This window comes from Crocuta crocuta, unplaced genomic scaffold (assembly GCF_008692635.1).
Source record: "Crocuta crocuta isolate KB4526 unplaced genomic scaffold, BGI_CrCroc_1.0 scaffold83, whole genome shotgun sequence".
Lineage (NCBI taxonomy): Eukaryota > Metazoa > Chordata > Mammalia > Carnivora > Hyaenidae > Crocuta > Crocuta crocuta.
The window spans coordinates 3,164,430-3,180,434 of NW_027529638.1; the positions used below are offsets into that span (position 1 = coordinate 3,164,430).

General features: G+C 37.3%; 1 long non-coding RNA gene across 3 annotated transcripts in view; it reads right to left on the reverse strand.

Annotated features, from left to right (window-relative positions):
• LOC144230105 (uncharacterized) overlaps positions 1 to 16,005 on the reverse strand; it is a 136,071-nt gene that overhangs the window by 24,958 nt on the left and 95,108 nt on the right. For 2 of the 3 annotated variants that reach the window (XR_013334693.1, XR_013334692.1), the window contains 3 exons: positions 15,536 to 15,654; positions 7,242 to 7,318; positions 5,652 to 5,704 (listed from right to left, as the gene is read on the reverse strand). This is a non-coding gene — a long non-coding RNA (uncharacterized LOC144230105). Of the gene's footprint in view, positions 1 to 1,113; positions 1,460 to 5,651; positions 5,705 to 7,241; positions 7,319 to 15,535; positions 15,655 to 16,005 lie in introns of those variants that run through there. The other variant, XR_013334694.1, reaches the window with a different exon arrangement.

The window sequence follows — 16,005 nt, forward strand, 5'->3', positions numbered from 1 at the left end:
GAAAAAAGAGCCAAAACTATAAGGAAAGAACTGAACATGATTTTACAAAATCAAGATAGAGGGGAAAAAATGAATAGAACTTCTGCAAAAAGAAAAAGAAGAATTTTGGAATTAGAGATTGAAATTTTAAGAATTAAGGATGAATTAATAACAGAGTACATGGAGCCACTGAGGTTTAAACTGGAGAACTGGAGAATAGTTCTGAGGAAACTACCCAGGATAAGAGAGTAAAAGAGGCACACAGGACCTCCCTGTACTACCCTTTGCAATTTCCTATGAATCTATGATTACTGTAAGTTCTTAGTTTGGAGCATAACTCATTCTGGAAACATGCTTGTAATCCAAAGCACTGGTGTATCAAAATGAATTTCAGGAACCATTATCGCAGTCGTGATCATGTAACATTAGGCATCGCGTATTGTAAGACATCACTTGTTTATCAAGTTAAAGTTTATTAGAAATGTTTGCTTGTCTTCCAGAACACTTGCAGAACAAGTTACTCACAATCCAAGGTTTTACTGTATTTAAAAATAAGGTTTTAGAAATACTATACCTTGCTTTTAACCAAATATGTATATGGTAAATGCATAAAAAAGTCTCCATATTGTTTAAAACTTTCTGAATGCTACATGCTTGATACTTAACATTTACAAAATAATAATAGCAATGATGCAGAACATAAGAATTGTAATAGCTTACAAACCAAAAAAATTGTTTGACTCAGGGGCACCTGGATGTCTCAGTCTGTTAAGGGCCTGACTTCAGCTCAGGTCATGATCTTGCAGTTCATGAGTTCGAGTCCTGCATGGGGCTTCATGCTGACAGCTCAGAGCCTGGAGCCTGCTACAGATTCTGAGTCTCCCTCTCTCTCTGCCCCTTTCCCTCTCCCATTCATTCTCTCTTTTCTCTCTCTCTCTCTTTCTCTCTCTCTCTTTCAAAAATAAATAAACCTTAAAAAATATTTTTTAAACTTTTGACCCAAGAATCATGTCAGAAAATAACATGCACCAGCAAACTAAACAAGATTTAGACTTTCACTTTGTTTTGTGATAAATAATAATTTATTTAACTCCAATCTCAGAAACTCTGACAGAATTATAATATTCCAGTTTAAGCAGAGAGTACATGCAGTCCTGACTTTGCATGATTCTCATATATAGAAATTTCAGTTACCACGTATCAGTTAAATAACACACGTCCTCCAAATTTTCAATTTTCAGTTACCACAGTATATTCAGTACCATTACACGAAGTACTAACTTCTCTGCTAGGTCTTCAGTCCACAAATCACTACATAAGTAAAAGACATGCCTCATGATTAGAAAGCAATCACATCACTTCTTTTCAAAGTCTGTTGGTGATTGATCACTGAACATCTGTTCCTCAATTCATGCACAGGCAGTAAAGTGTGTAGTTCTGCTGTGTCTGTTCCCTGGAGACAGACTCAGGTGACATTTTGCTAAAATGGATAATCAAAAGAGCAAAGTGGACAACAAAGTTAAGAGTAGAGCAAAGAAAAGAAAGTCAGAAATTATAAAATTAAAATCAGACATAAATGCAGTTATAGAGGGAATAGTTGATCATGGGAATGTAGACGCCGGTACCATTAGAAACTCCAGTAAGAGAAACTTTGTGAAAGCAAATGTAAATGGGAAAAATGATCATTATAAAAAACATAAATATGTCCCAGAGGAAATGACTCCAGCAAAAAGCTTTACACAAAAGGAATTCTCAAATATATTTTCCAACATCACAGCCATAGGAGTAGGAATGTTGGGAACGTGAGGAGTTGATCCAAACTTAAAACGAGTAAAACAGGGGCACCTGGGAGGCTCAGACGGTTAAGCCTCCAACTCTTGATTTTGGCTCAGGTCATGGTTCGTGGGTTCCAGCCCCGTGTCCAGCTCTGCGCTAACAGCACAGATCCTTCTTAGGATTCTCTCTCTTCCCCTCCCGTGCTCCCCTGCTCGTGCGCTCATTCTCTCTCTCTCTCTCTTTCAAAATAAACATTTAAACAATGAGCACTACAATTGGCCAACACAGAAAAGGTTTTACTCCTTGTAAGTTATACAAGAAGACAAGCATTGTTGAAACTATACCTAAGTTTCTACAAATAAAACACATCAATATGTTTTATATTACAGTGTACTAAACATTACTTTTACTATTTTTTGTGTGTTTAATAAACACTTAACCATGTACACACATGTATAAACAGTAAAGATATTTTTAATGTTTTGACAAAAAAATATTTAAAGATCACGGAACAATCATGATTTTCCCCTATAGATTTTAAGATCATTTGCACAATTGTTTTTACTGCCCCACACTACTGTGCAATGTGAGGACTCCCTACATGTAAAGGGGCTAATCTACCTGTGCATGAATTGAGTAACAACTCCATTCCCCTTTAAGAAAATAGATATTCTACATGACTTAGGAGTTAAATAACACAAGGAGGGCTTGGGTTTTTCCTCTAACCCTGTGTGCTGTCATTTGACAGTCAAATCCCCTTTTTTATGGTCCTTTATATATTTCAAGCAAGAAAACTCTCACTTTATTTATTTTTATTTTTTTAAAGTATTTTTATTTATTTCTGAGAGACAGAGATAGCATGAGCAGGGGGGAGGATCAGAGAGAGAGGGAAACACAGAATCCAAAACAGGCTCCAGGCTAGCCGTCAGCACAGAACCGGACATGGGCCCGAACAAACTAACCGTGAGATCACGACCTGAGCCGAAGTCGGACACTCAACTGACCAAGCCCCAGAAAACTCTCACTTTAAATGAATTCTGAAGTGAAACAACTTATTAAACATCAACTCATGATTATACTTAAATTTATTTTGTTTATAAAGCACTTGATGAGAATGATGATGAACTAATGACCATACATGAGAGCTATGGTCCCTTCAACCATTTTAATCCAATTTTTTCCTGTGCTTTTTTGTTCACTATTCTAATACATACAGGTAAATAAATACAGATGCTACCAGTTCAAGCAACCTTGACATCTCTGTAATCCTCTTCCATCAATCTGAGATGGGTAGTTTGCCTGAGTACATGTGTGAAGCTTTCAGTAATTAAAAAAGACAAACAAACAAAAAACAAAACCTTAGAGAGTGGCCTTATTCCAAAATATGCACAAAAATTTAAAAAGGAAACAGAAACAAATAAAATTATCATCAGAACTATAGATGAGAATTGTTATAGAAAGTTTTATTTGCAGCCTTCTTTATAATGGATAAAAATCTTAAATGGAAGTGACTTAAATATCCAAATTTAGATGAATGGAGCAAAATATGTAAATTCAGAATGGACTATTAAGCATCTGTGAAAATTTATGTTTAGGAATAGTTTTCAACAATGAGAGAAAATGCATATAACTTAGACAAAAAAAAGAGTATAAGGTGATAGATACATCTAATGAAACTATGTATTTCAAAATGCACAAAAGTACTAAATAGTAATATAATATTAACAAATGCCCATGGAGGGTGTAATTGTGCATGTTTGACTGACTGATGGATAAAAGGATTGATAGTTGCATCTTTATACTTTTCAATACTTTCCAAATTATAAATGACAATAAAAGTATTTTTAAATACTTCACCAATAAAAATTACATAAAACAAAGAAGCTCTCCTTCCAGACTACAAGCGCTTCTCAAAACACCCCTGCAGCTTGAGCAACAAAGAAAGGACTCTTCTTGGGAAGGAACTTTCTACATCATATTCAGGCCCCATTTTCAGAGACTAAATACAGTAAGGAAAGATAGGAGCCCATGATCCTCCCGGAGACAATGGCGAGCAAATCCTGTAGCAATTCTCCCTAGGACCCATTCCAACCCCCCCAGTACTCATAAGGGAGAATTTGCCAGAATGGAATTTGCCTGTGGCTATTTTGTAACAACTTAACAGGATGGAAAAATAAACCATGTCTGTGACATTTGGTTATAGCTTTAGTAAACCAGTATTTTTTTATAGGAAAAAGATCAGGACAAATGATTAGTCTCAAAAACCCAGAATTAAATAAATAAACAAACCAAACAAACCAAATGAAAGAAGCAAAATCAAAGACAACTAAAAATCATCAAATACCAATTTATCAGGGACCCCTGGGTGGCTCTGTCGCTTAAGTCCTACTTCGGCTTAGGTCATGATCTCACGCTTTGTGGGTTCGAGCCCCTCATCGGGTTCTGTGCTGTCAGCTCAGAGTCTGGATCCTGCTTTGGACTCTGTTTTGGACTCTCTCTCTTTACCCCTCCCTGGCTCCTGAGCTCTCTCTCTCTCCCTCTGTCTCTCTCTATCAAAAATAATTAAGAAACACTGGGGAAAAAAATCAATTTATCCAAGTCATTCCTTGGAGGTAGTGTGTTTGAAAAAGATTAGAATTAGAATATCAGTGAATCTATGTTATTATTTTTCTCTATAGTTTGATTATCCGTAAGTTAGAGGTCTTTAAAAATAGTTCAATTCTATTTTTAATGTAATTGTTTATTACAAAAATTACATATGCACATACCTTTCTTTTTATAAATTCAAATAGACTAAAGGCAGTAAGCGAAAAATAAATAACTCTATACTCCAAACTTAAGTCTCACTCCAGAGTGAACTATAAAATTATAGTTTCTTGGGTTTCATCATAGAAAATTTGGGGATACATACAAGAGTACACATACACACACACACATTTATTTTATGCATGTAAGAAACATAATATGCCTGCTTCTCTGCATTCTTTTGTCCCCTAAAACTATATATTGGAAGATTTCCACATTGGTACATAAAAATAAACTTCATTCTTTGTAATAGTTAAATGTCATCACATGCATGATTATTCTATAATTTACTTAATTTCTTAATATTTAAGTTGTTTCTAGTTCTTGCATTATTACAATCTGCTGAAGTGGGCATCCAAGTACATATTATTTTTGTATGTTAGTTGAAGTAGGATAAGTTCTTAGCAATGGAATTGCTGGACCAAAGGCACATTTTATTTTTTGAGAAATATTACCAAATTACCCTATATATGGGTTTACACTAACTGATACTCCCAAGAACAGTGTAGATAATAATGATTTTTCTGGCAACTTCATCTTGCAGCATTATTCTATAACTGTCAATCTCATACTCTGAAAATAAGTACCATTTCACCCACCATCAGCTGTCACACCAGAAGACTTTGATCATGTATTCTTTCAAATTATTCTCATCATTGAAAGTCTTCACCTTACTTATATTGTTGTTGGGGTTGGGCAGTAACAATAGTTTGGGCAGTAATAATGGAATCTAGTAGTACTGGATTCTGAAACCTTCGTTTTAATGGGGGGAATAACTGTATAATCTCATTTCCAAAATCTTGAGTGTGCTAAAACTGGCTTGAATGGTACATCTAAATACAGTCATTAAAGAACTGTTTTTTAAAAATTAAATGGTGGTCATTCATCTTTGAATGATATCCTGATTTCCACTTATATGTTTACAAAATATAACATTAAAAACTTTTAGCATCTTCATGCCCTCCAAGATAACTTTGAAATGTCTATCAGATCTTATGCTAGTATCTCCCCAAAGTATATATTTTTCAAACCTTAGTAATGAAAAACTAACTTCCTAATTACTAGCAATGTAAAAATAAACAATTTCTTACCTGAAATGCTTGAACTTCTCCAAGACCTTTCTTAAAGTTCTACAAAGTTGAATCTGTGAAACACATGGCACATCCAAGAAGGAAATCTTTAAATATTGGACATGAGCACAAAGTGGTAGCTCTTTTAGAAGAGAATTTTCTCTACTGCAAACCAGCTGTAGGGACAGTCTAGTTATAGCCCTCAGAAAAGCTGTGCTGTGATATATCAATTTACACCTACTGTGCATTAAATGAGAAGCCAAAGGCCACGTGCTGGGCACATAACTTATCACCCCAACATAAAACACATATTGCATTTACTAGTAAAAATATTTAAGGTATGGTGTCTGGGAATTTGTAATGTGACAAACAAGTAAAGAAGGTGGGTATTTACGGTATTATTAGCTAACCGATGATGCCAGAATATCCATAATAAATAGTAAAAGAAATGACCAGCTAGACTTGAAAATTTTAAACAAATAATGGAAAATAGGTAATTATTAAAATTACAAAGGCCATATATCAGTGGTTTTATACCAAATTTGTGAAGTGTTAGTTGATTACACAAATCTGAGTGCTTAATGCTTATTCTTATTCCATAAAGCAGTTATCGAAAAAATAGTGATGCTGCACTATTTTTGAAAGGATTGAGTCCAATATCTCTGGAGCAAAATAGTAAGTAATTACAACTTTCTTATTTTTTTAATGTTTATTTATTTTTGAGAGAGAGAGTGACAGAGTGCAAGTGGGGGAGGGGCAGAGAGAGAAGGAGACATAGAATCTGAAGCAGGCTCTGGTAGCACAGAGCCCAAGGCAGGGCTGGAACCCATAAGCCATGAGATCATGAGCTGAGCCAAAGTCAGATGTTCAACTGACTCTGGGCCACCCAAGTGCCCCAGAAATTTTCCATTAAAAAAAAATGCTTTATTTATTTCTGAGAGAGAGAGACAGCGTGAGCAGGGGAGGGTCAGAGAGAGAGGGAGACACAGATTCTGAACAGGCTCCGGGCTCTGAGCTAGCTGTCAGCACAGAGCCCGATGTGGGGCTCAAACCCATGAACCGTGAGATCATGACCCTAGCCGAAGTCGGACGCTTAACCGACTGAGCCACCCAGGTGCCCCAATTTTCCATTTTAATTGTGACAGCGGGGCTACTTTCACATGAGAAAACATACTTGCAAGTTTTCTCCCCACTTGCTGACTGCTTCACCTGCAGTGGCACATGAAAGTGGTTTCTGCAAAAGTGACAGCCCTGGAGAATAAATGCCATAGGGAAAAAACACCATCCAGTGGGAATGGGAGTTAGTCGGTAAATGTCCCAGAATCCCTTCATACTGCAGGGTGATTTTAATATGAGTTTCCTGGGGCATCTCCCATAGGATGTGCCTCCAGCAGTTACCTACACATCAGTGCACCCTTTATTGCCTTTTCTCTCTTGCTTTTGCTTCCTAGGATGACTTCCCAAATAAATTAACGGCAAACAAGTCCTTATCTCAGAGTAGGCTTTGGGGTAAGCCAAATTAAGAAAGCAGCTTGTATGTGATAGAAGTTGATAGCTCTCTCTTGAAGTAGTTCAGAGCTATACAGCCAAGGGTCGGTAGTGTTACCCTACCTTTCTTGGCGTGTCACTTCTTCATCCAGTTACAAGATGGTCCAAGTTGGCTCTTCCATCTCTCACCATCTCCCAACCTGTGGAGAAGGTGAATAAGCAGAGTGTACAAGACAACTCTTTCAGGGACACATCTGAGATATGTACACAATGCTTGTGTTTATGGACCTTTGGCCAGGACTTAATCATATGACTACATGTGGCTGCAAGGGTGGATGGGAAACGTTGTCTCTATTGGGTAATCATGTACGCAGGTAATACTCAGAGTTTTACTATTTGAGAAAGGGAGAAGAATATTTGTGGAAAACAAATATCTGCACCTTTATAATGTCTCATTATGACCTTAAACCAATTGTATGTAATGTGATTATTGGTAGGGTTAGGTCTAAATCTACCATCTTGATATTTGTTTTCTATTTGTCCCACCTGTTCTTGTCTCTCTCTCTTCCTCTTTCTCAGACTTCCTTTGAACTAATCCTTTTCTACAGTTCCTTTTTTTTCTCTTTCTCCAGTTTATTAGCTATAAATCTTTGTCTTATTATTTTAGTGGTGGCTTAAGGGCCATCACCAAGTACTCATTTTCACTTACCACTATCTTCAAGTAGTAGTATGCCACTTCACACATAGCATCAGAACCTTACAAGACTGTATTTCCATTTCCATTTGTTAGGTAAGAGTTGTGCTGTATTTACTCTAGTACTAAACTCCTCTATCCACTACCCTGTGGATTTTGAGGCTTTCCATTGTACCTGATGGGAGCAGGTTCTACCCCTGACCCTATCTGAGCCTATTACTGTTTTCCCTAATTTTTGTCAAGCTCTCCTGGCTTTAGGCAGTTTTTTTTCACATACTGGTTAATACTCAGTTCTCTAGGGCAACCTTCTGAAAATCTATTGGACATCGTTAAATCTTCAGCCTTCCAGGATGAAGATAGGGGTGCTCTACTTTTAAAATAGAAGGAGACTTTCACCTGGTAGACAGAGAAAGCAGGTTGATGTAGGTGGCTGTGATGTAAAAAGTTCCCCTTATTCATGTTTCCATCAACTGTGTCTGCAGTTCCAGGCACCAAGCACAGGTACAGGTATCAGGAAGCCTCGCAAGAGATGGTAGGTCATACATGGGAGTCACCATCCCTGGGAAAATGCCACAGTACCCCTCCCCAAACTCTGATGTATTCTTAGACTACGATGGACACTTTCGCAAGAGTCTACAAAAGTCTAACTAGGAAATAAGGGATGATTAATGGACCTTTTAACCAGCTTAACCGAAGCTCAAAAATCACTAGCATAAATAGCATTTTTCAAGCCCATCTCCAATACCTTTCTGCATCCACTGATGTATCCAGGAGCCTTTTTTCATTTTTATTTGTTCTTAGTTGGAAAAAGAAATAAAGAATTTGAGATTAGAGCAGAGCCCAGATGACAGATGAGAGGACAGAAGAAAGAATGGGTCTATCTGCTACTGAGACTCAAGAGTTAGCTTTTATTTTTGGCCCCTCTGGGTTCTTTAAATAATTAATTAGGGACACCTGGGTGGCTCAGTCAGTTAGGCATCTGACTTCAGCTTAGGTCATGATTTCACAGCTCATGAGTTCGAGCCCTGCATCATGTTCAGAGCCTGGAGCCTGGTTCAGATTCTGTATCTCCCTCTCTCTCTCTGCCCCGCCTCCACTTGTGCTCTGCCTCTCTCTGTCAAAAATAAATAAACATAAAAATGTAATTAACTTTTTAAAAAATGACTGACATAGAAAAAAAATAATGTATCAATATGGATTCATTGCTTGTGACAAATGTGCCAGGCTAATGAGATGTTAACAATAAGCAAAATCAGGTGAGAGGGATATGGGAACTCTTCGCACTATATTCTTGATTTTTCACTTTAAATTTAAATTATTTATTTTTTGGAACTCATTCATGTAGTTCCATTTTTTAATTCTGGTAAAAAACACAGAACATAAAATCTATCCTCTGAGCCATTTCTGAATGTAAAGTCCAGTAGTGTTAAGATGTTATTCACATTGTTGTGCAACCAATCTTCAGAACTTTTCATTTTGCAAAAATAAAACTCTATACCCACTAGAGAACAACTCCTCATTTCCCCCTCCCTCCTGTCTCTGGTGACTGCCCATTCGACTTTCCATCTCTATGGATTTGACTACCCTAAACACCTCATGTAAGTGGAATCTTACAGTATCTGTCTTTTGTGACCGGCTTTTTCACTTAGCTCAGTGTCCTCAAACTTCATCCACGTGTTGTGTGTGTCAGTGTCTTAAGTCAGCTTGGGCTGCTATAACAAAATACCATAGACTGGCTAGCTTAAACAGTGGATATTTCATTCTCCCGGTTGCAGAAATGGGAAACTCAGGGTGCCAGCACGGGCCACTTCTGGTGAAAGCTTTCTTTCTGGCTTGTGGACTGCTTGCTATGTCCACATATGATGGAAAGAGAAAGTTCTAGCCTTTTCCTCTTCATAGAAGGACAATAACTCTCTCATGGAGTCTCCACCCACATGACCTAATGAAAACCCAAGTACCTCCCAAAGGCCCTCCTAATACTATTACATTGGGGATTAAGATGTCAACATACGAATTTCTGGGGAACACAGAAACTATGACTATTCAGTCCATAATAGTCAGAACTTTGTTTTTTAAAGGCCGAATTGCGGGGCGCCTGGGTGGCTTAGTCGGTTAAGCGTCTGACTTTCGCTTATTAGGTCATGATCTCGCGGTTCGTGGGTTCGGGCCCCGTGTCGGGCTCTGTACTGACTGCCAGCTCAGAGCCTGGAGCCTGTTTCAGTCTGTGACTCCCTCTCTCTCTGACCCTCCTCTGCTCACGCTGTCTCTCTCTGTCTCCTAGAAATAAATAAAACATTTAAAAAAAATTTATTAAAGGCCGAATTGCATATACCATTCACATCCACATATGTTTATCCATTCATTCATCTATAGATATTTGGGTTGTTGTACCTCTTGTCTATTATAAACGGTGCTGCTATCAACACAGGTGTGCAAATATCTCTTTGAGATTCTACTTTAAATTATTTTGGATATATACCCAGAATTGGAATTGCTGGATCATGTGGTAATTCTACCACTAACTGAGGTCTCAGGTTTAGGTCTTTGCTCCATTTGAGTTAATTTTTGTACACGGCATTAGATAAGGTCCAACTTAATTCTTTTGCATGTCGATATCCAGTTTTGCTAACAGCATTTGTTGAAGAAACTATCCTTTCCCCACTGGATAGTCTTGTCATCCTTGTCGAAAATCATTTGATCATATATGTGAGAGGTATTTTTCACTATCTAATCTGTTACATTGACCTATATGTCTGTCTTTATGCCAATGCCACACTGTCTTGGTTATTACAAATTCATAATAAGTTTTCAAATTAGGAAGTATAAGACCTTTAACTTTGTTCTTTTTCAAGAATTTCAGCTATTCAGAGTCCCTTGAAATGTCATACAAATTTTAGCACTTTTTCTAATTCTTAAAAATATTTATTTACTTTGAGAGAGTGAGTGGGAGAGGCAGAGAGAGAGGGAGAGAGAATCCCAAGCAGCTTTGCCCTGCCAGTGCACAGTCCGACTCCAGGCTTAATCTCACAAACCATGCCAAGAGTCAGTTACTTAACCAACTGAGCCAGCCAGGCACCTCAGCACTTTTTTTAAAAAATAAATCTGAAATTATTTTAAAATTATGTTTATCAAGAAATGTCATGGATATTTTTCTCTGTCAACAAATATATTCCTATGTATTTTATTTTTTTAAATTGTTTTTTTTAATGTTTTATTTATTTCTAGGAGAGAGAGAGAGAGAGAGAGAGAGACAGCGTGAGCAGGGGAGGGTCAGAGAGAGAGGGAGTCACAGACTGAAACAGGCTCCAGGCTCTGAGCTGGCAGTCAGCACAGAGCCCGACGCGGGGCCCGAACCCACGAACCGCGAGATCATGACCTAAGCGAAAGTCGGACGCTTAACCGACTAAGCCACCCAGGCGCCCCTATTCCTATGTATTTTAATTACTGCAAAACATAATATTGTATGTATACACTACACAATTTATTTAAACAATTTCTTACTGATGGAAATTTGGGGTTTTGTCAGTGTTATATTCTCCAACTGCTTCAGTGAGAATCTTTGTGCATATATATTTTCTAACAGGGGCTATTTTTATAAGTTTTTATATAAACTCCAGTTAGCTAACATGCAGTGTAATATTAATTTCAGGTGTACAATATAGTGACTTGACACTTCCATACAACACCTGGCACTCATCACAAGTGCACTCCTTAATCCCCATCACCTATTTAACCCATCCCCACACCCCCCTCCCTTCTTGTCCCCATCACTTTGTTCTCTATAGTTAACAGTCTGTATCTTGGTTTGCCTCTCTCTCTTTTTTTTGTCCCTTTGCTCATTTGTTTTGTTTCTTAAATTCCACATATGAATGAAATCATATGGTATTTGCTTCTCTCTGAATGACTTATTTTGTTTGAAGAAATCTCTCTAGTCCCATCTATGTTATTGCAAATGATAAGATTGTTCCTTTTTATGGCTGAGTAATATTCCATTATATATATATATACTCCATTATATATATACATATTCCATTATATATATATATATTCCATTATATATATTATCCATTCACCNATACCTTTGGATTAGTATTTTTGTATTCTTTGGGTAAATACCTAGTAGTGTAATTACTGGATTGTAGGGCAGTTCTATTTTAACTTTTTGAGGAACCTCCATACTGCTTTCCAGGGTGGCTGCACCCCAGTTTGCAATCCCACCAACAGTGCAAGAGGGTTCCCCTTTCTCTGCATCACTGTCAATAGTGTTGTTTCATGTGTTATTATTTTTGCCATTCTGACAGGTGTGAGGAGATATCTCACTGTGTTTTTTTTTAAATTAATTTATTTATTTTGAGAGACAGAGAGAGAGAGAGAGAGAACCAGTAGAGGAGGGGCAGTGAGTGACGGGGACAGAGGATCCAAAGCAGGCTCCAGGCTCTGTGCTAACGGCAGAGAGTCTGATTCAGGGCTGGAGATCACGACCTGAGCCAAAGTCCGACACTTAACAGACTGAGCCCATCCAGTGACTCTCATTGTGGTTTTGATTTGCATTTCCCTGATGATGACTGATATTTAGTATCTTTTCATATGTCTGTTGACCATTTGTATGTTATTTTGGAAAAATGTCTATTCATGTCCTCTGCCTATTTTTTAATTGGATTATTTATTTTGGGGGTACTGAGTTTTATAAGTTCTTTTTTCTTAATTTTTTTTGAAAGAGAGAGAAAAAGAGAGTTTGCATCAGTTGAGAGAGGCAGTGAAAGAGAGACAGAGAATCCAAAGCAGACTCCACACTGACAACAGAGAGCCCGATGAGGGGCTCAAACTCACAAACTGACACATCATGAACTGAGCCAAAGTTGGACACTTAATTGACTGAGCCGCCCAGGTGCCCCTGTAAGTTCTTTATATACTCTGGATATTAACTCTTTATCAGATATATCATTTGCCAATATATTCTCCCATTCTGTAAGTTGCCTTTTAGTTTTAATGATTGTTTCCTTCACTTTGCAGAAGCTTTCATATCAATGTAGTCCCAATAATTTATTTTTGGTTGTGTTTCCCTTGACAAAGCAGAAAAAAATATCCAATGGGAAAAAGAATGTTTCCTCAACAAATGGTGCTGAGAAAACTAGACAGCAATATGCAAAAACATGAAGAGCTATTATTTTTTAGAAGCCAGTACTTGGAGTGGGATTGCTAAATCAAAGAATATCCTCATTTTAAAAGTTAACTTGCACCAAACTGTACTATACTATGCTAAAGATGTACTATACTATATATACTATAGATTAATTGTACTGTACTGTAGTATAGATTAATATTATAAACTTATATCATATCAACACTGAATGTGAGGCTTTCTCCTTCTCTCTTTAATGTGTTGTTTTATCTTTTTCATTCTTGCTAATTTGGTGGACAAAAATGTGAAATATCCTTGTTGCTTTAACTGCACTCATCTGTAGTCTCCTAAACCTTCAAACTGAGTGTTACATATTCATTATCATGTAAACTTAAAAAACTTTAACTCTTCCCATTGTCTTCAATAGAAATGTTTCTTGGTTACAAGCCAGAGAAACTGACTATGACTAACTTTAGCAGCAGATAATGCACTAGAAGCAAATCAAGAGTCATAGAATTGACAAGGGCTAAAGAATCAGCTTTTTAAAATAGTAAGTGGGGGGTTTCTAAGGGTAAGTCCAAAAAAAAAAGCCTGGCAGCAATGGTCCCTTAGCAAGAAAGATTTGATCACAGATGCAGTGAATAACCTTCTGCCACCCTTTGTGTCTTTCACTCAAAATTCCAAAGTCATGAGAGAAAGAAGTGTCTGTTTGGCCAGGTCTAAATCACATGCCCTGACCCCCTCAGTTTCCACAGTGGGAAGTGAGTTCAATCTCTCATGAAATATACAAACAATGGAGATTCTCCATCTGGGACACAAGAGTTCTAATAAAGACAGACAGCGGTGCTGAACTGCCCCCAAACTGGCAAGTGTACACTAAGTGGGGAAAAAAATGCTTATCACTTAACAACTTTTTTTCTGTAATTGAAGATTGGTTAATACTGGGTGGATTTTCCTTCAGACTGATGTTCCAGGCATCCTTAATCTGGGTAGGTAGACTTTTTTTATTAAATATTTCGGACATTTGTATCTTCAGCAAAAGTTAGCATGGAAATAAACACTTGAGTTTATAGTTCCAATATATTAATTTCTATTGTGTATTGAAAATTTAAATTCCCCTAGTGAATCCAAGGACCACAATAACTTTGCAAAATCCATCCTAATAGTACTCCAGAGGGAAGAAATTTCTTTCATTAAATGAGTTCTACAAGCATAGGTTTGAGACTCAGTTAACAAAACAAATCAAAAAATCACTATGACGTTACAAAGTTACCTGATCAAAAGAGACAAATCTATAAATCTATTTGTATTTTTAAAATGGGGCTTGGGGCACCTGAGTGGCTGGCTGGATTAACCATTCAACTTTGGCAAAGGTCATGATCTCACGGTTCATGAGTTTGAGGCCCCTGTTGGGCTCTGTGCTGACAGTTCAGAGCCAGGAGCCTACTTCGGATTCTGTATTCCCGTCTCTCTGTCCATCCCTCTCTGTGACCCTCCCCCACTCACACTCTGTCTCTCCCTCTCTCAAATAAATAAATAAATAAATAAACAGGAAACCAATTTTTTAAATTAAAAAATGGGGCTTAATTGGGGCGCCTGGGTGGCTTAGTCGGTTAAGCGTCCGACTTTCGCTTAGGTCATGATCTCGCGGTTCGTGGGTTCGGGCCCCGCGTCGGGCTCTGTGCTGACTGCCAGCTCAGAGCCTGGAGCCTGTTTCAGTCTGTGACTCCCTCTCTCTCTGACCCTCCCCTGCTCACGCTGTCTCTCTCTCTCTCCTAGAAATAAATAAAACATTAAAAAATAAATAAATAAAAAATGGGGCTTAATTTTGTAGGTGTTTTTAGCCTTTTTAAGAGACTTACATAGTTTGCTAGAATTATGTACTTATCAGTCAGTGGTTTAAACTTCATAAACATAGTTTCAAAAATGGTAGAGAAAATGTCTAAGACTGCACTGTATGCCTTATTCTAAAGTAATCACCCTGATCCTTGTTAAAACTTGGTTATCTAGAATAGAAATTACATCTGAGGTAAAGGACAACATTCTAAATCATCAGGAAAAAAAAATTGTAGGATATTACAGAATGAGGATGTCTTAGATCTAATTAAAATAATGGCAAATATCACAAAAATTATTTTTAAAATCTCTAAGTATTTTGACAAAAGGAGGGGTGAGAATTCCTGCTATTTTTCAGGAAGGAAGTTGACAACTGCTCTCTCACTCATAGTTATTTTTCTGAAATTGTAAATTGTAACCGCCTTAATACATTACATTTAGTTCCAAATAATTTTGGTTAGCGCTATTTCCTGAAACAAAATCCACTCTGAAAGAACAAAAATTCATGACTAAGGATATCGGGTCTATAATTCAACTTTCCACTTAAGCTCTATCTCAGTGTAAGAATGTAATAGTCATACACATAGGAGTATTCTGGCCCATATGGATTCTAGTTTTACTTTATATTTGAAAATTTGTCTCAGTACACACATCAGTCTTGGTTAGCATTAGAGCATCCTTGAGAGATTTCATCCATAAGAACAGGAGAAGTTATTCTGAGATAAATCACATACACACACACACACACACACACACACTGCTTACCGCAAATCTCAGTGATTACAACACAGGCATCTACAGATCTGGTCCATGTGATCCTTGTCTGGAATCTCAGCCTTACAGAATATCTCCTAACAGGAACATCATAGGTTGTTGTTGTAGCGCTAGAGAAACAGAACATAAAAAAATTCTACCCAGAAATTATGGCAGCAAGGCAAGTCACCTAGCCTCGCCTGAGTTTAAGAAGGTGTCAATACATTATCCTTATCCAGGAAGGAATAAAAAATACTGAGAAACAATCAACTACAGATACATCCTTATTCTTTTAAGTGTTGACAAAATTATGTGTTTGAGCCTAGGAAATTAAGGACAAGATCTACCAAAACATTTGCTACTTTTAGGAGACATCTTGTATACTCTGGATGTCACACTCTGTTCTCTTTCAAACTTCAACTGAACATCTTCCTAAATGTCTACTAACTACTAATGATCTACTAGCGTCTATTATGAAATAG